This window comes from Balaenoptera musculus, chromosome 1 (genome assembly GCF_009873245.2).
Source record: "Balaenoptera musculus isolate JJ_BM4_2016_0621 chromosome 1, mBalMus1.pri.v3, whole genome shotgun sequence".
Lineage (NCBI taxonomy): Eukaryota > Metazoa > Chordata > Mammalia > Artiodactyla > Balaenopteridae > Balaenoptera > Balaenoptera musculus.
In genome coordinates this window covers 18,650,285-18,662,490 of record NC_045785.1, presented here as the reverse complement: position 1 = coordinate 18,662,490, position 12,206 = coordinate 18,650,285, and the positions used below count along the sequence as shown (strand labels likewise).

The following is a 12,206-nucleotide window of genomic DNA, read 5'->3' as shown; positions in this document are numbered from 1 at the left end:
TGGGTTCATCCCCCCGGGGAGCTCTCACACCTCGGAGTCATCCCAGTCATGGGGCAAGTTTGTGGGGGTATTTATACTCCCAAACCCGTCAGTCAAAGGTTAAGAGCTGTCCTTTGTGGGTGGAGGTGGGGAGGATGAAAATTCCCGGCCACCTCAGGTTTTCTGTGCAGGCAGAGTGATTCAGGCAGCCTGAGGGCAGTCCTCAGACAAGAGACAGAGGTGCTGGCTGTGGGGAGTGAAGGCACATGGGGGTGCTGGTGTGCCCCCAGACAATGAAGGAATCCAAGGTGACATGGGCAGAGTTCTGGCAGCCTCTGCTATACAGCTGTGGGTTGGCAGGACAACAAGAGAGTAACACATGAAAGGTTCTATATCCCCTTCTATTCTATAGGGAAGACATTTGAGGAGAATGAAGAAGGTTTAAAGTATGAAAGAGGTGCTCGCTTCAGCAGCACATATACTAAAATTGGAATGATACAGAGAAGATTAGCATGGCCCCTGTGCAAGGATGACACTCAAATTTGTGAAGCGTTCCATATTTTGGGGAGGCAGATTCATGAAGCATTCCGTATTTTGGGGAAGCAGCCGTATAGCACAGGGAGATCAGCTCGGTGCTTAGTGACCACCTAGAAGGGTGGGATAGGGAGGGTGGGATAAGATGGTGGGGAGATGCAAGAGGGAGGAGATATGGGGATATATATACATGTATAGCTGATTCCCTTTGTTATAAAGCAGAAACTAACACACCATTGTAAAGCAATTATACTCCAATAAAGATGTTAAAAATAAATAAATAAATAAATAAAGTATGAAAGAGAAAGCTGATCAGGAAGGTACAGAAAGATTGCCAGGCAACAGTGAAGTCCCAGTTGAGAGAGAGACCATGACCTTGTTATGGCACAAACACCAACAGCATCCAGGTATAACAGGATGGTGGGGCAAAAGAGGAGTGATTGGCAAAGATGTGGTAAAGGCATTCGGTCTTTCCTGGGCAGGAAAGGAACTTAGAACCTTAGAACTGAATAGAAAGGGAGACAACGGAGAGGCCAGGGGCTTGGCAGTTTTAACAAATTTGAAGAACAGGTATTGTGGGAGCAACTGTGTTAAAAAAATGTGGAAGGATGAGAGGGTGTGGTCCCAGATTTAAGAAATGATGATGCAAGGTCCAGGCTGTGGCCATTACGGTAGGTTTACCTAAGGTGGAACAGAGGGGAAGGTCACTGGAGTTGAGGAGGTCAAAGAACCAACAGGCTGCTCTCACTACGTTGCTGGTGCCTGAATCACCCACTCCTCTTCCCCTCTCCTCTCCTGGCTGAAGCCTGGGGGACCACAGCCAGAAGCTGGGACCACTGCAGTCCTGCCAACTACAGTGCAAGGATGAAATAGAATTTAGGAACAATTGTTTGGCTTGAAGACCAGAAAACCAGACACTATGAGATTAAAGACAGAAATAATTTAAGAAACGTTCACAGCAGTGACTGACCCAAGTTCTTTGAAAGGTATCTCAGCGCCATGAACTGTTTTTCAAGATCGCCAAGTAGCAATTGACTGGCTTCTTGGTTTAGCTGTTAGACTTGACTATGGAGGTAATACTGAAAAATACAAAGACTTGGGACCTGATGGTGCAAAACATGCAGACAGTGCAACTAAAAATGCAGAGCCATTGATCAATTTGGATGTAAATAATCCTGCTAGGAAGGCTGGGGTAAAGGCTTTGCTAACCTCCTTTGGGTTCAGCGTCACAGTGATTACCTGGTAACGATTAAGGCACTTCTCATTATGGTCCAGGAGCTCCTGAACAGGATGCAGTTGCTGGAGGAAATCGAACAAAAGAAGGCTTGCCTGTTGCTTTAGACAAGCATATTCTTGGCTTGGACACAGGAAATGCAGTTCTCCATGAAGCTACTCAAATTCTGTTGCATATAGAAGAGCTCAGAGAGCTGCAGACAAAAATGAATGCAGCCAGAGTGGCTGTTCAGACGATTCTTGCTGATCCAAAGACAGACCACAGGCTGGGGAAAGTTGGAGGACGAACACTGTAGGATTTCAGCTTCTCACCCTGCTTAGTACAATTGGGAACCACGTACACTCTGGCATATGTTTGGAAATCAAATGTCACATTTTCAGAGGAGAAACCCCAGAAAATGGATGATGGTCTAGAGATTTACCATCATTGCTTTTTCTTTAATAAAGTTCTAGGAAGTGGGGAAAAGAAAAGAGAACTAACAGGATGGGTGTGGAACGGGTCATGTACGTGGACACTGAAGACGCACAGGAAGCCTCAGAGCCAGGGAGAAATGCTGACAGTAACAGCCATCACTGACACATACTGAGTGCTTCCACCTGCTTTATCTCATTTCATCCTTCTCTTCCTTCAGGTCTTAGCTTAAATGGCACCTCATTCCCTAACCCCCTTCCCATCATAGTTCTCCTTCATTCTATCTCAAACTCTTCATAGAACATATATCAATTTATAATTATTTTCTTCTGTTCACTTTTTAGCTGAATGACTGTCGAATGCCAGTAACTATTCTCCAAAGTGGTTACTATTACTATCCCACTTTACATCTAAGAAAATTTAAGCTCAGATATTATTAAGTGCTTTACCCAAGAGCACACAGTGAGTAAGTGGCAAACCTGAGACTGGAACCCAGGAACATCTGACTCCAAAGCCCACATTCTTAATGGTAACACCTCCAAAAACTTTTCAGTGACTGACAGGAGATGACCAGGAAGTGGGGAGAGAGCAGGGCAGAGATGGGTATACTACCCTGTTCTCAGGTTATACGGTAGTTGTAGGACCAAGGACCTCCATACTAGAAATAGTTCAGAAAGTAGCACTGGGAAGGAAGGAGGGCTTTTAACCTACCTTCTGACCCCAGGTGTTCGAGGTGTGGGCAACGCATAGTATCCTTTTGAGAGAGCTGCAGAGAAATCTCTCGGAGAAGCTCTGGGTTTCTGTTAGCCAAGAGGTAGAGGGAAATTTCCATGAAGAGCTCACACTCCTCGGGAGGGTTTGCTTAGCATAGGATGAGGCTCCAGGGGGTGCAGTGGGAGGCGTTAGGGGAGCAAAGCAGCAGGAAGAGGCAACACAGAGCAGAATGTAGACGAGGGTGTGAAAGAAGATATATAATGGGGAGGCTTATATTTTGAGCACTAAACCAAGGATCAGAGGGTTGTGGGGAAGGTCAGGTTCAGCTGGCCACATATTTGCAAAGAATCATTCTTACCAGTCTTCTGATGGGCAGGAGAAATTCAGAGCATTCTGGAAGAAGTCAGTCTTGTCCTAAGTTGGTTGGGTTTTGAAGACGGTCTCATCCAGGTACACTGACCCATGAGAGTTCTATTTAGTCCCCAGGACTCTATCAGCAGTTGAACACAGCAGAGGGAGTGGACATGATTCAGGTCTCCAGGAATGTGTCAGGGATGGCCTGTACTGATTTGCTTCAAACGGAATCAGACAGCACAACAGGGTAAGCCTGCAAGTCCCTGGGCAAAAACTGTTTACTCAGCTCTGTAACTCCAGAATGTAACAGATGCCCACCTCACATACCAGAATGAAGCTCGCTGAATGTTTGTTGATTGAATGATTGCGGGTTTATACTCTTTGTGATGGAATTCAGCACAGCCATCTAGTAATATGGAGTATTATAGAGACATTTAAATTCAAGATTAGATTTGAGTAAAGATTGAATCAGTAGGTCTCCCCCGCAAAATCCTTGAAATATAGCAAAATGGAGACTTTTTTTGTGTGTAGTGAAAAAGCCTAACATAAGATTTTCCATCTTAACCATTTTTAAGTGTACAGTTCAGTCGTATTAAATATATTCACATTGTTGTGAAACACATCTCCAGAACTTTTTCAGCTTGTAAATCTGAAGCTCTATACTCATTAAACAACCCCCCTTTTCCCCCTGCTCACCAGCCCCTGGTACCCACCATTCCACTTTCTGTTTCTATGAATTAGACTACTTTACATACCTCATATAAGTGGAATCATACAGTATTTACCTTTTTATTATTGGCTTATTTCGTTCAGCATAACATCCTCAAGTTTCATCCATGTTGTAGCGTGTGACAGGATTTCTTTTCTTTTTAAGGCTAAATAATATTCCATTGTATACATATACTATATTTTGTTTATTCATCTGTTGATAGACATTTGGGTTGCTCCTACCTCTTGGCAGTTGTGAATAATGCTACTCTATATATGGTTGAACAAATATCTCTTTGAGACCCTCCTTTCAATTCTCTAGGATATATATTCAGAAATAGAATTGCTGGACCACATGGTAGTATTATTTTTAATTTTTTGAGGATCTTCCATACTGTTTTCCATAGTGGTCACACCATTGCACAATCTTGACAACAGTACACAAGGGTTCCAATTTTACCACATCCTCACCAACCCTTCTTATTTTTTTTCTATAGCCTTTCTAACGGGTGTGAGGTGTGGGTGTGAGATGTGGGGGTTTTTTTTATAGCCTTTCTAATGGGTGTGAGGTGATATATCATTGTGGTTTTGATTTACATTTCTCTGATGATTAGTGATGTTGAGCATCTTTTCACATGCTTGTTGGCCACTTGTATTCATCTCTGGAGAAATGTTTATTCAAGTCTTTTGTCTATTTTTTGTTTGGGGTATTTGGGTTTATTTTTGTTTGCTTTAGGAATTCTTTATTTATTCTAGATATTAACCCCTTATCAGACATATGATTTGCAAAGAATTTCTCCCATTCCCTAGGTTGCCTTTTCTTGTTGATTGTGCCCTTACATGCACAAAAGTTTTTAAGTTCGATGTGGTCAAAATGTAGAAGATTTTTTTAACCACAATGAAGTAGCTAAGAGATCGTGGACTAATACGTCTAATGTTGGCAAGAAAATCTTGCTTACATGATTAGGAAGATATTCAAGATAAACTGACATTTTCACTAAAACATCTCTTTATTTGAAGTGTTGGCTTTGGAAATGAGCCTGCAATTACTCTAGGCTGTATTCCTCAAGGGGCTCAGTGCAACACTGGACCTGCTTAATACAGTAAAACTGATGTTATAAAACTTGGCGCAATAAGATGACAACAACAAAAACTAAAAAAACTAAAAAATAAAATGAAACATGGGTGCAGAAATTATCACTAAGGAAATGTATTAAGCAAAACCAGTAATATTAGTGGTTTAAAAGTTGCCACCTGGATTATGCAGCCATTACTTTTGTTTGTTTGTTTTTCGGCCGCACCACGCAGCATGCAGGATCTTAGCTCCCCCACTGGGGATCAAACCATTGCCACCTGCAGCGGAAGCATGGAGTCTTTACCACTGGACCACCAGGGAAGTCCCACAAATGTTAATAAAACCCTGAAAGGACATGATAGAATGCTTTGGAAGTAATGTTAAGAAAAAAAAGTTAGATATAAAATTGTAGAATTCATTTTCATAATTTTAACAAAACACATGCAAGACCATAAAGCTGAAAATTCTGACGGAACATTGCCAAGACACATTAAAGAAGACCTAATTAAACAGAGAGTTATACACCATGTTTATAGATTGTAACATTCAATATTGTTGAGATATTTTAGTTATCTTAAAACCACTAATGCCCATCAGCAGTAATTCATTATTTAAAATGGTGGTTTATGTTTTATATTACTAACAACTGAAAAGTGTAAGCATTTTACTGGGATACTCTATATTGTTGAATTTGATTGATTTCAGGGTGGGCGCAACAAAAAAGTAGTTTCTGAACCTGCAAAGGAGATGACCAGAGCTGGGATTGTGGGTTTTTTACTGGGGACAATCCTATTTTTTTACTGAGTGACTGTCCTACAAGTGAGCAAATCCTTTCTGACTCCTCTTCAGCTATAATAATCTGGGATTAGCCTCAGCTTCAGAGGTAGAAGCAACATGTGGAATCACCTCTCAAGATGGTATGAATAAAATAGTCCCTAGGGCAAGAAATCTTAAATTTCCCCATCAATAAAAAGAAAGTATTCCCATGCCCCTGGGTGATGGAGCTGTATTCAGATAAGGTTAGAGCTTTAGATCACTGGAAAATTAACTATTCACGTGAAAGTCATTAACCGGTCTCATGCCCTAGGGCACTCCAATATGAAAAGTCAAGTTGAAGAGGGAGAACCAGCCAACAAAGGAGACTGAAAAAGAGTGTCTACTAGGACGGGGTGGGGAGCCCTGTGTGGTGTCGTAGAAACCAAGTGAAGAAAGTATACTAGGTACTGTATGAATCAGGATCCAATCAAAGGAAAGCAAACCAGTTCTAGGTATTTCAGACAGAAGAATTTAATAAAGGAACTGGCTACAAGAGTATTAGAAGAGATGGAGGAGCAGAAGAGGAGAGGGGCGATTACTCAAAGATTATTAACTTCAGGAAGCCATCACCACTCTGGGCTAGAGGTGCAAAAATGTTACCTGAAGCCCGGGGCACAGTATCCCTAAGGTTCCTGTTGGTTGTTGGAGCCCAGTTGTCTGAGCAGGAGCCTGGGAGCCTGCACTTACAGGTTGTTGCTCCTGTGTCCACAGGCACCACCCAGATCCACTACTGCCATTGTCACTAGAGCCAATACTGTCACCACCACCAACGCCGTACTGCTCAGGTGTACTGCTGTCACTGATGCCAAAGACACCACAAGAAACCAGAGTCAGAAAGGGAGGCAATTCTCTCTTCCTCTCATCTTCCAGTGCCTTTCGTTGACAAAACCTAAACAGAAACCAGCTAGCTCGGGAGTCTGGAAAATATCATTTGTCTCTCTCTGATACATAGCAGAGCACAGAAAGGCAGATAAGGGCCGAGAGCAATAGACAAATGACCAGCATAGTCTACCCTTCTGGTCATTCAGCATCCTTTCTCATTCTTCTACCTATATTTAGGTCAAAGACTCAAAGACTAAATTGAAGTTACTTACCAATGTTGCCTACATCTTAGAAACCTTTCATAGCTCTCCATTACCTTCAGAGTAAAGTCAAAACCCCATAGCTTGGAGGTTAAAAACCTACCAAGCTAGACCAAGCTTCCTTTCGTAACTTCTCACTATTCCAACTAGATTGATCCATATTTCATTTCCCAAACACATCTGGTATATTTCTCCCTCTAAGCCTTTGAGCTTGTCATTTCCCCCACCCAAAATGCATTCCCCTTCTCATCTTTTCTACCTCCTCTGCTCCAAGCCTACCCAACGATCACAGCATGGCTCAGGTTCAATTCCTCCACACAGCCCCCTCCCAAAGGCGCCAGCCCTCAGCACTCTTCCACTCACTGAATTCCTCAAGTCTATGCCACTGATAGAGACCAACTAGCCTTCCTGGCATCCCCATGGCACCTAGTGGCATATTGCCTCCAACCTAGCCATTTACTGGCTGATTTCTGGCGGTGGAGGATAGGGAAAATGAATTGGCAATACATAGCTGACTGTTAATTGGAAGCCCAAGGCACTTACTGCCCGATATCAGCTTCCTGCCGTCTCCCATAGGCCCCACTAAGGCTCTGCCTGTTTAATTCTGAATTATAATTTGGAGCAGTTCATCAGTTCTCCATAGCAACCTTCAGAGGAGCTCAGCGGGCCTCCAGAGACATTGTTCTCAGATTACTACCAAGCTAGCAACCTGGTTGAGGGTATTACTAAACCACACAGCTTGCCAGCTAATGTCAAGTCAAAGCAGAAGCAAACAAAATGTTTTCAAGGGTGTTGCTCAACAGGAATCATGTGCACTGAGAAAACTTGCAAAGACTCAGAACTAAACAAATTTCTGCTTAGCCATCCTGAATCTGCTCCTGACAAAGATTAAAAGAAGCAAAGCAGCTATAAATCCTCCTTCTCTATGGAAGTTTAAGATGTGGTTCAGGGCTTCCCTGGTGGCGCAGGGCTTAAGAATCCGCCTGCCAATGCAGGAGACATGGGTTCAAGCCCTGGTCTGGGAAGATCCCACGTGCTGCGGAGCAACTAAGCCCGTGCGCCACATCTACTGAGCCTGTGCTCTAGAGCCCGCGAGCCACAACTACGGAGCCCGCGTGCCAAAACTACCAACGCCCGCGCACCTAGAGCCCGTGCTCCGCAACAAGAGAAGCCACCGCAATGAGAAGCCCATGCACCTCAATGAACAGTAGCCCCTGCTCGCCGCAACTAGAGAAAGCCTGCGCACAGCAACGAAGACCCAACGCAGCCAAAAATAAATAAATTCAAAAAAAAGATGTAGTTCAGAATACTAACTCCTACCAACAAAGAAAATTGTTCATCAACACGAACGGCAATCAGCAAAGAACCAAAGACGTGGTTCTTGTCCCAGTTCTGCCCTGCATGAGGCATGTCCCTTTCCCTCTCTGGATCTCAGTTTCCTCATCTGAAAAATTAGGAATTTGAGCTAGACAATCCCCAAGGGCCCTTGCAATCATAAAATCCAAAGACATCTTTAATTACTTTCTGGTCTCCTTTTACAAAACATCCAATTATTCATTGAAGACTATTAATCATCTATTATCTTGAGAGCCACCACATATGACTGTTCAGATTGTACGCTGAACAAATCCAGAGGGCACAATCTACGTTAGGTTTGTGTGAACTGTACCCCTGTATTGAGTTGTACACAACCTGAACATCTAAACATAGCAGCCTTGATTATGTTCTTCAATTCTGACAATATTTAAGTTTTCACCTTTTATTTTCTTAATACCCGTTGTTTCCTGACCTTGGGTCCCTACCAGCAGAGATGAAACTACATTAATATCTGGTACTGAGTTAAGTACTCTCTTATTGATTAACTTTTAATCATGGACAAGAAATGAGAAAAATAACATTAATACACTACTTATTGACCACATATGTGCAAGATACTTTACATATATTAACATTTAATCCTTATGAAATTCTATCAGGAATAAATATTTCATCCTTATCTTTGGATGGGAAAGTCGAGGCTCGGGGGGACTAAGTAAACTACCTCAGTGTTCCTAGCCAGAGCTAGAAAGTGGCTGAGATGAGGATTCAAAGCCACGTCTGACTCCAAAACTCATCCTCTTTCTGCTCCACCATCCATGACACCTTCTATACGCTCCATACTCTGCCAACAAGCTTGACATTCTTCTGATATCAGCGAACACGTACAAGTAATTGGAACATTCAGTTAACCAGAAACAGCAGTAACGTTGCATAATCACGCTAGAGAGAAGTCAACACTCACCCATTTCCATCCTGATGTTGCCACTAACTAGAGATGTGCTTACCTCTCTGTGGGCCTGTGCTCTCATTTCAAATAGGAGTGATGTCTTGGGACCTTTTTAAGTAAGCTAAGTACCAGCAATTCCTATAGCAATGAGCATTTAATTATTTGCATTCTCTGAGTTTTCGTTAAGTCTTTTTGGCTCCAGCTAAACAGTTGTGCTACTCTTGTGACCGCTTCAGCCACCAAGGAGAGTTCTTTGTGGTCCTTGCTTCTTTGTGCCTCCCTCAGGGCACTCCTGTACTTCTTCCCCCTCAGCCTCAAGATCCCAGGTCTGAGAACTTATTCCGTGTAGATTTGTAGGCTTTGAGACACTAGCCTATTATCAGCAGCCCTTGTTTCCTTCCCTCTCGTTTCTCCAGTTCTTTCAGGATTTCCCAGTGAATCGAGCATTGCATTCCTAAAGAGGGCTGATGTCAGAGTTGTGGTCAAACGGGAGGTGAAATGGAAGGACAGCTGCTGGCTGCTCCTTCACAGAGCCTGTCTTTCGACTCAGCGTCAATCAACAGAACTAGAGGATGTTCTAGTTCATTAGGATGTTCCTAATGAGCAGCCATGAAACTTCCAGATCCAGACCAGGTTTTCCTCCTCAATATGAATAGTCAGTCATCATGACTATGATTATGAGGGTAGGGGAAAAAGGAGATCTAAATAAAATTAAAATGTGAATTATTTCCCAAGTGCAGCTGTTTTCTGCTCCATAACACCTGGATACAAGATATAATATTTTCTTTATTTGTCCATGTCATACTATATCTGGCTCTGAACTCTTATCTATGTGGATGGGAAAAAAATATAATCTTCATTATATGTAGAGGCCCACATTCTTCCCCTTCCCCTTCCCCCAGAATTGTACTTGGGTATCAGGGCACTTGGGCAACGCTGAAATTTGCGGGAAGGTTCTCTGATCCTCGGTGTGTCGAGGTTGGCACTAAGAGGCTCATTACCCAAAACTATATGGCCCATTAAAAGATGACAGTTCATAGCCCAGTTCAAAGTGAGTGGGGACCTCAGTCACTCCCAAGATTCCCATGATGCTGAGGGTTTAAACCCCAGGTTCCACGCATCACTTCCAACAGAGGAGCAGCCCCTCTTGGAATGCTGCTTGGTGGCTGGGCACTGGTCTCTGCCACTCTTGTGACCACCACTGCCACCAGGGAGAGTTCTCTGTGGTCCCTGCTCCTGTGTGGCTCCAGCCTGCCGTCTAACTCTGGAAAAGGGGCGTGTGATTGGTGAAGCTTAGATCACAGGTCCATACCTTTGCTACAAGGGAGGCTGGGAAAACAAGCATCTATACTGCGAGGCAGGCTCTGCCTCTTACCAAGACATGGAAAGCGAGGGATTCCCCAGACAAGTCATGGGCAGGAGCAAAGAAGGACAATGTCTGTACTGCTTTCACCTGTGGATCTTGGCAAAACCCCTTGTCTTCTCTTGGGCTCAGCTTCCTCAACTGAAAATAGAGATAATGACACTGACTTCACAGCGTAAAAGCCCAGGAGACAGAGGCATACCTGGGCGACCCAGCCTCCCTGTCTCCTGGGTGTGTCAGGACGGGGCAAAGGGAGCCGAAATCCCAGGGGAGGGATGAGATGTAGGGAGCATGCCTGGAGGTGATGTTCTGACCATCAAGGCAAGGACCTGAGCTGAAATGCGCTCTAAAAGTGGGAATCATCCAGAAGTCATCCCTCTCCAACAGTTAATGCAATGGTCCAGCCACCACAGGGGGTCTTCCAGGTCCCAACGGAGAGGGGTAAGGGACTGAATAGCACCGTGAGTATGGGGTCAGAAGGACCAAGACAACTGATGGTTGCAAGGCACTTTATTTAGAATTTACTGAATCTTATATAGACAGAAGAGGAACTCATTATTAGACAATGAACCCATAGAATTGCTTATCGTCTCAGTTCAGTCACTATCATGGACGTCAACAAGTTTACAACAACTATCCTTGAACATTAGCTTCCCTTAACCAGGCACATACACAGCCCCCAGCCATAAGGAACAACCAGGACTCTCAGTTCCCTGAGGTCTCCTGGCTTGAGATAGCTTTGCTAATCTCTTTTACATCCCTCAGGCCTGGGAAAAAGAGTGCATTCCAAGTCAAGGGTAAGGGCTTTGCTTTCTGTGAGAAACATACTGTCTCCTCCAGGAGTTACCTCTGGCTAAGACTGCATGCTTCCCACAAGTTAACACTGAGCCAAGAGCATTCTAGGAGTCAGACTTCAGGAAAGGAAAAAGAGAAAGAAAAAGGTGCTTTAAAATGGGACACTGTGTGCACATGGAGCCAGGAGAGGGAGGAAAGTCAAAACGTAGGGCAGTGCTAAAACAGAGGTCATCTTGCCCTAAATCAGGATTGGGTAACTGAGGCAGCTTCTCACAGAGGGCTCCAAGCCTTCGGATCTTCCCACATGCCTGCGGGCTGCCTGTTAACCAAGTCACCTAGTTGCCAGTACAGCAGCAGTTAGGCTAAACAATTAAATCTCTGCCTCTTTGCTTTTCATGCTGAAGGTCTCTCCATGTGAAAAAATCTAATGTGATTTTTTTCCCCCATAACTGTGTGCCTCCTCTCATGTTCCAGACAGGAAAATAAATAACAATTGATTATGAAATATGGTTCCAAAAAGAATGTTGAAGACTTGTTTACTGGTGTTTTTAATCTCTACAGTAGTTTGAGCTCAAAAATAATAATAAAAACACTATGACTATATACAGTGAAAGACATATACATATTTTTAAAACACCCTGCACAATTCCATAGTTACTCTATATTTATACACCATATATATGTGTGTGCATACATATAGAGAGAATTTGTCTATATATGTATACACATATAATCACTGAATTGTACACTTTAAATTTTACTAAAAGTTTTACTAAAAATTATTGAATTGTACACTTACAGTGGGCATATTTTATGGTATGTAAATTATACCTCAACAAAGCTGTCTTTAAAAACCACCCTACACAAGATTTGAA

General features: G+C 43.2%; 1 non-coding gene and 1 pseudogene across 1 annotated transcript; both read left to right on the top strand.

The window, feature by feature from the left end:
* The first annotated feature begins 436 nt into the window (after positions 1-436).
* LOC118887619 lies at positions 437-543 on the top strand. Its single transcript, XR_005018099.1, has one exon. It is a non-coding gene; the product is annotated as a U6 spliceosomal RNA (small nuclear RNA).
* Positions 544-962: 419 nt separating this feature from the next.
* On the top strand, positions 963-2,042 carry LOC118883040 (annotated as a pseudogene).
* The last annotated feature ends 10,164 nt before the right edge of the window (positions 2,043-12,206 follow it).